Here is a 12,662-nt window from a genome sequence, read left to right as displayed (position 1 = left end):
GCCTCATCACGATTCCTAATGTGGGCTTCTAAATGTGATCTGTAGCCTTATTTTGCTAAAAAAAACAGCTTTTACTAACCTGTCATTTAAAGAAATAAGGTGCCCAAGGGGATGTCAAGGGATCCAAGCTGCCGGCCGCACCCTCCACCGTTCGTGCCCAGCGCCGCCTTTTCAGACTTCTGCACTGCCTCCTAACCCTCTGTGCCGCCTCTCGCTCTCCCTCCCTCCCCCTCCTCCTGCTGTAAGATCTCGCGCATCCAGGGGTTGAGCGAAGAGCCCTGTGCGCACGCACGGACTTCTCCATTTGGCTTCTTACAGCGAAGTGCGCATGCGCCGGCACTTCGCTCAACCCCTGGATGCGCGAGATCTTACAGCAGGAGGAGAGAGAGGGAGGGAGAGCGAGAGGCGGCACAGAGGGTTAGGAGGCGGCGCAGAAATCTGGAAAGGTGGCGCTGGGCACGAACGGCGGCGGGTGCGGCCGGCAGCTTGGATCCCTTGACATCCCCTTGGGCACCTTATTTCTGTGAATGACAGGTTAGTAAAAGCAGGTTTTTTTTTTTAGCAAAATAAGGGTACAGATCACATTTGGAAGCCCACATTAGGAATTGTGATGAGGCCCTGAACATCAGCATATGTTTAGCTGACAGGGGTGAAACCTGGTGACAGAATCCCTTTAAGGACTAAGCCATTTTTTTGCAAATCTCACCTGTGTCACTTTATGTGGTTTCTGAGACTGAGACTTCTGAAACTTAGCCTACTTTCATACTAGCGTTTTGGCTTTCCGTTTGTGAGATCCGTTCAGGGGTCTCACAAGCGGTCCAAAACGGATCAGTTTGCATTCAAATGTATTCTGAATGGAAAAGGATCCGCTCAGAATGCATCAGTTCAGTCTCTATTCCGCTTTGGAGACGGACACCAAAACGCTGCTTGCAGCGTTTTGATGTCCGTCTGATGAAACTGAGCCAAACGGATCCGTCCTGGCACACAATGTAAGTCAATAGGGACGGATCCGTTTTCTGTCCTCCATTGAGTTTCAATGGTGTTCAAGACGGATCCATCTTGGCTATGTTAAACATAGTACAAACGGATCCGCATAAAACACGAGTGTGAAAGTAGCCAAGTAGCCTAAGGCTAGATTCTGAGACTGTTTTCTTGTTACACATCATACTTCATGTAAGTGGTAAACCTTTGTTTAAAAAAAATCCTGAATTTACAGAGAATTTGGAGAAATTCGCTATTTTCGAAATTAGAATTTTCTGAATTTAAAACGGATATCGTTATCTCATTCAATACTTATTAATTAACATTCACTATTTGGGCCATTTATTATTACCAGTGTTTTAGATGCCGGTCTTAATACCCCTGCACTGGAGCTTGATGTAGAGGCACCGGCCTCTACATAGCTTAGGCGCTTCCACCACCAGAGCCTAACAGCCTAACAGCTTTAAATCTACGCCAGCTCCCTTGCTGGGGTAGATTTAGCTAATTTTCTATTGCAAAAACGAATAAAATGATAAATGAGACGGGCCTGTCTGCCCACCCACACAATTTTTAGAAATGGTGTACATGGTGTGGAAGGGGAATAAGTCCCAGATTCGGCCGCAAATCCCCTTTGCAACTGAATCTGTGACAAATATACCGTACTAAAAAAAGTGGTGTATATTTAATCATAAATAACCCCTATATGTGTACTTTATGTTGGCTCCAAAGACTAGGCAGGAGGAGTCTGTTTGGATTAAAACAGAAATAAACAGCGCACCATAGGGTGAGTATGTCAAATACAGTGGGATGTCAGACCCCCATAAATTGAATGCTCATCTGTGTAGGTTGTGTTTGTTTAGGCACAACTATAATGTAAGTTTATCAGGGTCCCAAAAGTTGTCGGCGATGCAGCCTCAGTCATAGGAACTTCAAGGGTAGGTGTTCAATCTTCCATTGAGACATGTAGGATTGTAAAGGATTTATGTTGGCATCATCTTGTAAATGCAATTTTATTTTTTTCAACACGTTAGTCTTACAAGCAATTTTTCTAAATTTCAAGAACATTTCAAAAACATTTTTAAGGACCAATTCAGTTATAAAGTGACTTTGAGGGCTTACATAATAGAAACCACCTATAAATTGACTAATTTTTAAAACTGGACCCCTCAAATTATTCAAAACTGATTTCACAAACTGTAACCCTTTTAACCTATTTTACAAACTGGTGTTCCACAAGAATAAAAGGAAAATGGGGTTGAAAGTTCAAATTTTAACTTATTTTCAGATTTTCCATTTTAATAATTTTTCTACAGTACCACAGCAAAGGATAACAGCAAGACAAACCTCAATATTTTGAACCCCAATTCTGCAGTTTACAAAAACAACCCCCATGTGGTTGTAAACTGCTGGATGAACACAGAAACTAAGGACTGTCATATGGTGTTTAGAGGGCAGAATTTGCTAGAATGGTTTTTCGGCAACATCACATTTGAGACCATGAGGTACCCCTACAGTGGAAACCTCCCAAAAATTTGGAAAAAAACACCTCTCAAAAAATGTATCAATGGTGTGTATTGAGCGGTATGACCCCAAAGGAGTTTCAGGATGCTATACAAGTGGGAGATTTTGTGGCAGAATATTCAGCGACTAAAAATCAGTTTCATTCCATTAAATTCCATTTGAATGGGGCGGCAAGCACATGGATGAAAGACACTGTTTCTCGGTCCACTGGGCCCCCCAGGAATTCTCGTGGGTCTCAGCCTGCGGGGGACCCCATTGAAGTAGCGGGACAGGTCACGCATGTGCCTGCGGAATCTTCCGGTGCCCGTGCCGACGCAATCTCGTATCCATGCTGGGCTGCTTGAGCGTCCGCGTGCATGATTGAGAGGAGGTTCGCAAAGGGTTATGCTGTCGAACGTACGCGCATCTTATTCGCTATGCCGATCACTGAATATACCTGTACATAAACTCTAGTAGATTAGAGGGCAGGCATGGGTTAAGAGATCAATGACCAGCCAAGGCCGCACAAGTGCCAGGGATTAGGATACTCATATGGCCTATGAAGAATAGACACATGGCACTCTGTGATTGGCTAGCAGGTGTTTAAGAGGTGATCTCCCTGGCTGGTCAGTGCCCACGGATGTTTTGACAACCCGGGTGTAGGATGCTGTTCACATTCTTCCAGACTACCTGTGCATGACCTCTGACTTCCTCAATCCTTCTCTAGAGACTGCCTGTGGGAAACTTCTAAGCGGAACAGTTTGTCTCATGTTGGACCTCGGATCGGACCCTAGAAAGGTCTCGTGCCTAGGTACTACGTTACATATGATTTCTGGTCTGGACTGTACTGCCGTCATTTAATAAATCCACCATTGTTTAAACTCTGTCTGGTTGCTTGGGGTTCTGCACCATTACAATGGATTTCTTCAAGGCACCATCATAGAATTTAGAAACACTTTGCTGTGAAAATGAAACATTTCATTTCTTTCAATAAAATGTTGCATAAGCCCCAAATTTTACATTTTTACATAGGATAACAGGTAAAAAAAGCACAATTTGTTACCCATATTCTGGTGAACTCAGCAGCACCACATATGTGGTCATAAACTGCTGTATGGGCACTGCAGGGCTCAGAAGGGAAGAAACTCGGGGGCAGAGCCTGACCTTGGAGCTGAATGGCTGCTTGTTACTGAGCTCCTCTTCCCGGCAGCCGCTGTAACCCCTATTATAAGCTATTTTCCTCGCTCAAATGGGGAAAACTAACAAAGAACTTCACACAGACGCAGCAGAACCGAACGTGTTCATTGAGAACCAGGGCCGACGTAGAAACCTGCGCATACGCGGCCTACCTGAGTCTATAGCAGCGGAGGCGCTGCACACAGTAGCGCACAAGATCTTCTCCTCACTGCTAGGCCCGGAGCGGGCAACCTCTATCACGGTGGAACGAATTCATCGGGCCCTGCGGCCTAAACCTAAATCTAATAAGCCACCACGAGACGTGGTTTGTGGCATCCTTAGCTATGTGGACACCTCCGATTTATTGAAAGCTGAAAAGGAATCGGAGCATATCCTGTATAGTGAGACACCCATTTTATTTTTTCGAGACCTGGCCCCGTCTACCCTAGCTAAAAGACGCATTAAACGTCCACTACTAGAAGCACTAAAGGCCTCAGCCATCCCATTCAGATGGGTATACCCCTTCGGCCTGGCCATACTGAAAAATGGCAAGCAACTGACAGTGCGTACTCCGGAGGACTTAAAAGCCATCTGGGGCCCTCTTGGTATTGCCCCTGTAGATGTTCCCTCATGGATGCCAGCAGACCAAGGTGATCCCCTACCAACGCCCCCAAGCGTCGAGACATGGCACCTGGTCTCTCCTAGCAAGTCAGAGAAGCAAGGGAAAAGCCGCTCTCAAGCCTTCAAGACCTGACTTTGATTTGTGAGGGGTTAAATCCTCTCTTGCTTACTAATGGGCTGGTTGTCATACGACCTCAGCCAAATCCAGGTCGGACTGTTCCTATCTGCCGTGGGCAGAATGTTTCCGGCCTTATATGATCCCTAGCCCTCTACTACATTACTACGAGCTTTAGGTTCAGGTTTAAATCAATATTGCTGTCTCTAACACAGGTTCAGGAATTGATTTGTTATCTTGTTAGTCATGTTAACTTTGCAGGGGTTGCACATATGCCCTCATGTTGGTATTTACACCGACTTCTCCCTACACCCACCACTTGCTGGTCCCACAGGAGTCCCCCCCAGATAGATCCCGTCTGGTAACCGTAATGAGAAAGGATCTAAGATGTTTCAGGTGCTCGGTGAGACCAGATGTTTTGTTTTATTTTATGTTTATTATGCTTTTTGATTTTCTTTTTTCTATCCCTCTCATTCATTCCTTCCCTTCTACCCTTCTACTCTTTACTCGGCTTCCCAGATCTGATTTCTCCATGTTATCAGCTGAATGGTCATACCCACTTCTGACATAGCATCTATTGTAATCGCATCACTAAACGCCAGGGGTCTGAATGAGCCATGTAAGAGATCTCATGTGTTATCTTTACTCCAGTGAGATGATGTCTCAATTGCACTCCTCCAGGAAACTAATTTTAAAACAGGGAAGCTGCCGAATCTGCCCTCTAAATTGTTCACGCAATGGTTTCATAGCACAAACAGGGCAGCTAGCAGAGGTGTCAGCGTAGCAATCCCTAAACGTTTACCCTTTAAGCACTCCGCAGTGTCCTCGGACCCGGAGGGTCGCTTTTTATTCGTGACGGGATCCATCGCTGACACACCTGTCACCCTGGCCAACCTCTATGCTCCCAATAAGGGACAGATCTCTTGGCTTGTTCAGACTCTGGCACAACTATCTACTTTAAGAGAAGGTATGGTCATACTGGATGGGGATTTTAATGTGACTCTAGAGCCAGCCCTTGACTCATCCTCCCAGAAGTCAGAAATTTCTCTTAAGCTCCTTTGCGATTTGCAGACTGCGCTAAAAAAAAGCAGGTTGTTGATGTTTGGCGTACTATGCACCCCTCTAGCCGAGACTATACCTTCTTTTCTAACGCTAAGGCTTCTTTCCACAGGTTGGATTACATATTTTTATCATCTCCCCAGATTCCCCTGGTGTTAGATGCCAAAATAGGTAACATTACGTTGTCAGATCATGCCCCTGTTTTTCTACACATATCTCTGTCCTCCCTACCCAGAAGAGAACGGATATGGCGTCTCAACGAGATTCTAATCTCAGACCCTGAAAATGCAACAAACATATCTCGACGTATGTCTTCTCTCTCAACTCAATAGGAGATCCTCCCCCTTCACCCTCAGTTTTGTGGGAAACACAGAAGGCAGTAATTAGAGGTTAACTAATAGCCCTGGGTTCCCATATCAAAAAAAGACGCTCCCAAGCAGTGAATGACCTGTTATCCCGTATAGCATGCCTGGAACTGACCCATAAACAATCCTAAGCTAAAGCTGTGGCTGCGGAATTGGTAGAGGCTAGGACGCAACTAAAAAACATGCCTAATACCAAATCTGCTAAACTTATATTTTGCTCCAAATTTAAGACTTATGCCCATGGGAACAAAGGGAATAAGTTGCTGTCCACCATGGCCAAACAGCGCCACACGGACTCCTTTATCCCGGCAATTAGAGATATAAATGGCAATAAGCACAAATCAACCCACGACATAGCAAAGGCCTTCTGTGCTTATTATGCTGACCTCTATCATCTCCCCACACCTAGCTGCCCTGGTCCCGAGACAATTGAGCATGCCACAGATGAATTCCTCTCCACTCTCAAATTGCCTTCTGTAAACCCTCTCCAGGCTTCCCAACTAGTAGCCCCTGTCTCAGGATTGTGGCTGCCATAGTAATGCCTTATATGTACTAGGTCATATCTAACTTGTTGTTGTTCCATATATAAATATCCCTTAAAATGAATTTTATTATTATTTAAATTACATAATAAGAGGAGCGCACGCCACACCGACCAGCCCATATCTTTACCACGCTGAATAATAGGGTAAGAAATGAGATATACAAATAGAAAATGTGATTGGCCTTTGTGATTAGACTATAACAGCAGATGACATCATTTAAAATGCCACACCAGAATCGCCATTTCTCCCACTACTATATTGATTGTGCTGTGAACTGAGTTGACTGTAGATAATCGCCGGAGCCAGCTAATTTATATTACATGCTGACCTGAGCGCTCTAGTACAGCCGTCCAACAGCATAATCATATATATAATATATAACTAGTAAATATAAGTGATATTGATATGGACTGCAATGTGTGGCACTCTGTATAATCTCTGCAATTAACTGTTCTATGTATGTACGTTTTTTATGTAATTTAAATAATAATAAAATACATTTTAAGGGATATTTTTGTACTGATTTCTCCTGAGTTGATATTTATATAGGTGGTACATTCCTGTCAAGTACAGGCTGTCTTAATCCAGTTGAATTCTGTTCCATATATACAAGAAAACTGCGATTAGACCCATCTATGCTCAGTCTAGGGGCTTTACGTATCAGATGCCTTGATGTCCAACGCGAGGTTTGCCTCTGTGCCACTAGATATGTTACACGTATAACTTATGTTATAATGAATACATGTATTGTAGTATAACATGTCATCCCATTATGTACCGCATGTGCCTTTATACTTTGTGACTTTGTATTTTGTACCATGTATTTTCGCATTGTGTACATTATTTTCCACATTGTGCAGATTCTAAAAGGAGTTGGGTCCTTTTTGCACTTATTTCTTCTGCTCAATAAAAAGAAATTTGACAAAGAAGGGAAGAAGCTCCATATGGCTTTTGGAGCGCAGATTTTGTTGGAATGCTTTTTGGGTGTCATGTCACAATTGAAGAGACCCTGAGGTACCCCTACAGTTGAAACAAGTTCTGTTAATCCAACCGAGGGCCCCTAGTCCCCCACCCCCTACACAAATAGCACATGGCACAGTAGACTGACTGCACTTCATCTCTACCTGCCTATGTTTATATACAAAACTGGGTTGATTATTTTACAAAGTAGTTTATTATTATTATTATTATTGTTATTATAGATGCACTGGGTGGCTGAGATGATTTCCATGTACAGAATCAGGCCAGCCAGCATCATCTTTTCCCAGGGACTTTTGCTCTTGAAGTCACTGTATAATCAATGATATTGTAGTATCTTACTGCTTCCGCCACTGTATGGGCAGTCAATATTTGTATATAACATTACAGTGGGACCCCAGAATGAATTTCACTGGGGGGCCCAGGCACCTCAGTCCGACACTGGTAGGAAGTGCTTTCACCCCACAAGTATTTCAGAAAATGTAGAAACCATTGACTGTAAAAAAGAAAAATTTAATTTATTTTCTGTAAAATTCTTAAGCCCAAGACTTTTCATTTTCAAGTGATAACAGGGGAAAAACGACCCCACAATTTCCTTCCCCATTTTCTGATGGTCAATTTCCTATATGTGATTGTAAAGTTGGCACATTGCAGAGTTCAGACCAGAAAGAGCACCATATGAATTTGAGGCCGAGTTTGATTAATCATACAGCACTGGCCGACAAATGCAGAGGCTCTGAGGTTAAATAAAAAGAAAAAAAAACCAAGAATGGACCCCATTTTACAATCCATGCACAAAAATGAACCTTTATTAACGGCTTGCCGTCACGGTAACACCGATAGGCGTCCGGACGGCAGCGCTCTCAGGTCTCAGTGACGCCTATTGGCATCATCTCGTGAGACCTGAGATTTCCTGTGAATGCACGCTCACAGGAGCGCGCGTTCACAGGATTGCGCAGTTCAGAAGTTCATCTACAGCCTGCCGGCAGCGGTCATTGACTGGCAGGCTGTAGATTTTTAAAAGAACCAATCAAATAGGTATATCAGACGCTATTTTGTAAATAGCATTCTGATATACCTGCTACCTGCTCCTCTCGTGGTCCCTTTTGCTTGGATCGACCACCAGAGGACACAGGCAGCTCTGTAAGTAGCACCAAACACCACACACACATTACACCCCCCCTGTCACTTATTAACCCCTTATTAACCCCTGATCACCCCATATAGACTCCCTGATCACCCCCTGTCACCCCCCTGTCATTGATCACCCCCCTGTAAGGGTCCCTTATCACCGCCGGTTACTTAGCTACTTGTTAGGTAGTTAGCGCCCAGCCCACCGCACCGCAGTCACTGATTAGTCGCTGATTAGCGTCTTCGCTGTCGCTAATCAGCACTAGTACTATAGAGTATCTTTAAGTGATCAAGACTGATCGCAATCAGATCTATATCAGTACATTAGGGTCACCTTAGGCTCTACAAAAAACGCAGTGTTCGCCCAATCAGGCCTGATCTTGTGCCCACACTTGCGTTCAGTCGGTCCCACCGCAGTGACAGAATATATTTTTTTCCTGATCACTGCAAAAACACAGTAAAATCGCTGCGGCACTATAAAGATCACTTTTGAGGGGCATGGCAAGTTCATAGAAGATTTTTTTTTGGCACAAGTTAGCGGAAATAGATTATTATTATTTTTTTCTTACAAAGTCTCATATTCCACTAACTTGTGACAAAAAATAAAATCTTACATGAACTCACCATACCCCTCACGGAATCCAAATGCGTAAAAATGCCCTGTGAAATCCTAAAGGTATTCATTGGAATTTGGGCCCCTTTGTGCACCTAGGCTGCATAAAAGTGTCACACATGTGGTATCGCCGTACTCAGAAGAAGTAGGGCAATGTGTTTTGGGGTGTATTTTTACATATACCCATGCTGGGTGAGAGAAATATCTCTGTAAATGACAACTTTTAAAATTTTTATACAAAGTTGTCAAGTTACTGAGATATTTCTCTCACCCAGCATGGGTATATGTAAAAATACACCCCAAAACACATTGCCCAACTTCTTCTGAGTACGGCAATACCACACGAGTGACACTTTTTTGCAGCCTAGGTGTGCAAAGGGGCCGAAAGTCCAACGAGTACCTTTAGGCTTTACAGGCTTGCTCACAATTTAGCCCCACCCAAAATGACAGAACAGTAAACACACCCCACAAATGACCCCATTTCGAAAAGTAGACACCCCAAGGTATTGCCTGAGAGGCATAGTGAGTCAGTGGGAGATTTTTTATTTATTTTTGCCAGAAGTTAGCAGAAATGGAAACTTTATTATTATTTTTTTTTTCTCAGAAAGTGTCATTTTCCGTTAACTTGTGAAAAAAAATTAAATCATACATGAACTCACCATGTCCCTCCGCGAATACTTTGGGGTGTCTTCTTTCTAAAATGGGGTCATTTGGGGGGTATTTATGCTATCCTGGCATTCTAGCACCTCAAGAAACATGACAGGTGCTCAGAAAGTCAGAGCTGCTTCAAAATGCAGAAATTCACAATTTTGTACCATAGTTTGCAAACGCTATAACTTTTGCGCAAACCAATAAATATACACTTATTGGATTTTTTTTTATCAAAGACATGTAGCACAATAAATTCTGACACAAACTTGTATAGAAATGTAATTATATTTGAACAATTTTACCAGAAAAAGTTAAAAATACACTTTTTTTGAGAAAATTGCGGTCTTTTTTAATTAATATCAGAAAAAACGAAAAATCTCAGCAGCAATCAAATACCACCAAAAGAAAGCTGTATTTGTGAGAAGAAAAGGGGGTAAAATTCATTTGGGTGCCAAGTTGCATGACCGAGCAATAAACGGTTAAAGTTGTGAAGTTACGATTTGTAAAAAAGGGCCTGGTCACTAGGGGGGTATAAACCTGTGGTCCTTAAGTGGTTAATGTTACATCTAAAATATAATTCAAAGTATTAACAACCACCATGATACCAACAACATAAATGGTGATAAAACAATAGAGAGCTGGGCAGGGAGGGGGAGAGAGGGTTTGTATATCTCTATCCCTCATCCTAAACCCTGTCCCCGAAGTCGCACCATAATGGTGGATGCACTCTGTGCTCCTACCTATCCTCAATTGTCTCTGAGACGTCCTTTGGCTGGCTGCATTGCTCATCTAAGCACTGCACAGGACCCTCATCCAACTGTGAGACTCATTAGTGAAACAGACATCAGCTCTTACAACCCTGGTCTGGGATAGAGTGAGTGGCTGTACAGCGAGCCATCAGATACACATATTTATCTCATTATCTGACATATTCCAGCACATAGCAGTGTACTATTGAGTAGCATAAGTTGTCTTTTCTGCCTCAGTTTACATCATGAAGTGAATGATTTTTTTTGCACTTATATATATGTATAACTGTGGCAGTCAGTGTGTGCCATGATTTAGGACACCGCTCTATTTGATGTCTCTATGTGGTATTGCGTTGTTTTGTCCTTATTCTCATCTATCTCTGCCCTAGTGCCTATATTTATAGTAGTCTTTGATATGCATTGCCCTCTGATGAATCTGGTACGAGAGGAAACGCGTCAGGACATTCTCAGGAATTAGTGAGGGGTAACTGTTATTAGTCCTATGTATCATTGATGCTTTAAAGGGTATCTCAGGGACAATTGAGGATAGGTAGGAGCACGAAGTGCATTCACCATTAGGGTGCGACTTTGGGGACAACGTTTAGGATGAGGGATAGATATATACAAACCCTCTCTCCCTCCTCACTGCCCAGATATCTATTGTTTTATCACCATGTTTGTTGGTGGTATCATTGGGGCTCATGTTTGTTAATACTTTGAATTATATTTTTATGGCACGTTCAGTGAATCCAGTAAAATTTTGCAGTGTCTAACCTTGGATCAGCCATATCAGCTATACTTCAGTGATTTACAATCCATACACCTCACAAAATTTAACTAAGGCCTAGTTCACACGAACGTATGGCTTTTATAGTTTTTTGCGGTCCGTTTTTGAGTTCCGTTGTGTTTCCGTTTCCTTTCCGTTTTTCCGTTCCGTTTTTCCGTATGCCATGTACAGTATACAGTAATTACATAGAAAAAAATTGGGCTGGGCATAACATTTTCAATAGATGGTTCAGAAAAAACGGAACGGATGCGGAAGACATACGGATACATTTCCGTATGTGTTCCATTTTTTTTGCGGACCCATTGACTTGAATGGAGCCACGGAACGTGATTTGTGGGCAATAATAGGACCTGTTCTATCTTTCAACAGAGCGGAAAACGGAAATACGGAAACGGAATGCATACGGAGTACATTCAGTTTTTTTTGCGGAACCATTTAAATGAATGGTAACGTATACGGAACACAAAAAACGGCCCGTACACTCGCAAAAAAAACGTTCGTGTGAACTAGGCCTAAGGGTGTAGTGAGCATTTGTTTTGGGAAAATGAATTCACAGAAGATGGTGCAAAGTGAAAATTGCTATTTTTTCACATATATGCCATTTTAACTGCATGTGCCAGTGTGAAAAGTCGGCCCTCTTGTTATTATGCTTAGGCCACATGATAGGTGCCTGTAAGTAAGAGAGGGCTTAAAGGAAATGTGTCACCAAAAATGTATCTGCCAGTTAAAACCAGATACCAACACACATCCTTTTTTCTAATCGGTTTTTAATTTCTAATTGTAGATTTTTATTTTATTTCCTGAACATGATTATGGGATGTTTTTTAACAGTATTTAGAAAGCATTAAAGGAAATTGCTTTATGGCAGCCACATGGACTATAGACACAATGGTCTGGAGGGGACCTCATTGACCTCTATGGGAGAGTTTTCTAGGCATGCTCTGTGACCGGTTCAGAGGTCATTGTTTAAAGAAAGAATAGATAAGCTCTGACAATCACCTATTGTGAATTGTGGATCCTGTCTTATCTATACACAGAGGTTATATCATTAAGTGATCTGTACAAACCGAGAAGTCTCGCCAATTATTAGACATAGTGGCTGGTGCAGGATTTTTGGTTTTAGTTTAAATATTAAAAGTGGCATGGAAAATTAAAAATAACATAATCAAAAATTATTTAAATATGTTAAACATAAAAAAGTGATTTAAACATCAGGTCATTTTCTGATGACACATTCCCTTTAAGAGTACGAGAGCGCCATGCACATTTTCAGGCCCAATGTGGTGATTTACACTGCTTGTTTCTGACAACTTTAGAGGCTCTGAAATAAAATAATAATTGGAATCCCTAAGAAGTTAGCCTTTTTTAGAAAATAAACACCTCAAAGTATT

The sequence above is a fragment of the Bufo gargarizans genome, chromosome 1 (genome assembly GCF_014858855.1).
Source record: "Bufo gargarizans isolate SCDJY-AF-19 chromosome 1, ASM1485885v1, whole genome shotgun sequence".
Lineage (NCBI taxonomy): Eukaryota > Metazoa > Chordata > Amphibia > Anura > Bufonidae > Bufo > Bufo gargarizans.
Note: the sequence above shows the minus strand (reverse complement) of the source record.